The 2500-nt window shown below is 34.8% G+C and overlaps 1 protein-coding gene across 9 annotated transcripts in view; it reads right to left on the bottom strand.

Annotated features, from left to right (window-relative positions):
• The window catches only part of FOXP2 (forkhead box P2), a 417926-nt gene that overhangs the window by 313 nt on the left and 415113 nt on the right, over positions 1-2500 (bottom strand). For all 9 annotated transcript variants that reach the window (XM_065697217.1, XM_065697620.1, XM_065697714.1 and 6 more), the window contains one exon: positions 1-2500. This exon is cut by the window's left edge and continues 313 nt beyond it; it is cut by the window's right edge and continues 409 nt beyond it. The gene's annotated coding sequence lies outside the window, so the exon portion shown is untranslated.

The following is a 2500-nucleotide window of genomic DNA, read 5'->3' as shown; positions in this document are numbered from 1 at the left end:
TAAGGTATGCACAGAAGTTCAAGCAATAAATACATACATTAGTTCAAAGCCTTACAATAGCTACGCAAAGCAGATGCAGAAAAGCAGATTTGCTATTACTAGCAAGCAATGATATAAGAGTAAAAATTCATGAAATGCATTAAAGCAACATTTTTCTTAGAAAAAGTCTGGTCATTTATGGGTCCACCAACATTTTTACATAATATGCACAATTATCAAAATACAGACCAAGCATCTCAGAAAACTCCAAAAAACCTAAAATCTATTTTCAAAGCAATTGCAGTTTTGGAGGTTTTTCTGGTATAATGTGCAAGCAGCTATTTTTTTTTTTAAATTGTATTTATATAAAACCCATGCAAAACTCTACAGGTATATGCATTCTGTGGCTGAGACTTCCTTTCAAAAGTTTTGTAACTGAGGTATGCATACTTTAGCATTGTAGTCTTAGGCCACCTTCCTGATGGTAACAATTACCACATTTACTTCCAGTCCATCAAAGTCTCTTGAACATGCACTCAAAACACCCATCATTCCCTTTCAGGTATTCCCCACATCAGAATCTTAGACGACTGATTGACTGAAAAAAACCGCTTACAAGGTGGGTCCTTCTCTTGATTTTATTACTGTTGTAATTAAACTTTCTGTTGATCATGACCCAAAGACAAACATAATGAAAAGTAGCAGTTACTGTGACGTTCTCACAATTCATGCAATCTGCCATAATTGTTCTAATTTCTTTTGCTTTTGTTTTTTTTTCTTTTTTTTTTTTTTTTTCTTTTGCAGAGGTAGAAGCTTTCAGAAAGCCTTTTGGGTAAGTGGGAAAACCCTTTCGAAAGCCGTTATGTCCTTTTATTTGGCGTGATAGATGACTGTGTATATCTTTAAGTCTATTTGCTGACTTCAGCAAAGAATAAATGATGAGCTTAGTTTGCAAGAACCAGGACCATCACATGGAACTGGTACATATGTTAAGCTCTAGCAGCCACCTTCTGTCAAAAACTGTTTGTAAAGCAATAACCATAATCAGGTTATGAGGTCCCTTGGTTGGGGGAAAAAGTATTATCAAGACTTGGCACAGCACATGAAAAGCAACACGTAAAGTTTCTAGGTTTTAAGCAAACATCTGACTATGCTATTTTCAACTACACCATAACGCATTATCATATTTTTGGGTTTGGAGTTGTCAAGAAAACCAGCATTCCAACAATTTGGCCTGTGCAAGTCTTCCAAAGGGAGTGTATTGTTAGTGTTAATATCCCGTATAAGCAGAGGCAGAATTATATGCAACTTTGGTTTGACTGAAAATAAATACCATGGACTACAATTGCTATATCTTTGCTTTCAGTGTAAAAACCCACCTAGATCACTTTAAATCAATATGAAATTAATTTTTGGCTTTACTAGACCTTTTATGTTTGGTTCCTACTTTTTTTTTTTTTTCATTATAACTTAAGACTATAAAAAATAGTACACAACAAAGATTAAGACCATACAAGACATCTTCTAACAACATGTATTCACCACAGAAAAAAACAGACTGAATGGGAAAAAAATAAAACATAATGTATTATATATAACAATATGCAATCTGCATTTGCATCAAGTACATCATTATTTTGGTCAGTGATCCACATTTGTTGCTTTCTATCATAACTTCCACTGCAGACTTTGTTCTCACCTCTGTCTTAAATGAAAGCAAATCTTCACTGCATTTAGATTGACTTTTGGCCTCAGAAGATTACACTGTGACTGAATTGACTTTTTTTCGTATTTGTTTCTTTGTATAGGGCTAAATGAAAAGATCCCAGAGGTCATCAGAAAACAGCAGGTAGTTCATGGAAAGGTTCCTTTGTACTAATTAAAGTTACAGAAGGCTGACCAAAGCATGTGGCTGCTTCTGTCGTTGAGCTATTGGCCATTGTTAGAGTTGGCTTTGGTTTGCAGCTGTAGCCTTTGACTGTGTTTGCAGGTAGACAAAGCTTTATCACAAGGAGGTAAAGAGTACAGTTGTAAGATATATGCAGATATGCAAATGTTTCTATGGTGCTTGCACAGACAATGTTAGCTTAGGATTGCACTTTACATCTTAACACTAACAGCACAGACTGGAAGCCTAAAGGTTTTTAGATGGTTGCAACAGTCTAATTACTGTGGTTTGTAATAACTAACTTATGTCATTTACAGTTGGTGGCACCAACATAAAAAACTAATGTTCTGTTGTTTAAAATTCAGCTAGATACAAGCAGTGACACTAATTTCTGATACTACTCCTGTGCAAATTAAAAACAATAGCAACAAGTTGAACTTGACCAGCAATTGTTTCTAACATTACAACTACTGTATGCTGGAAATTCACATTAATGAAACTAACACTATTTTTGGCAGTATATGAGGCCCATTTGCTTTCTACAGAACATGTATCCTCATATTCAGTCATTTCATGAACCCTTAGGAGCCACATTTTTTTTAAAATGGGCAAGCCATTATATAAAGAACAGTT

This window comes from Lathamus discolor, chromosome 1, assembly GCF_037157495.1.
Source record: "Lathamus discolor isolate bLatDis1 chromosome 1, bLatDis1.hap1, whole genome shotgun sequence".
Taxonomy (NCBI): domain Eukaryota; kingdom Metazoa; phylum Chordata; class Aves; order Psittaciformes; family Psittacidae; genus Lathamus; species Lathamus discolor.
This window is presented reverse-complemented; position numbering and strand designations above follow the sequence as displayed.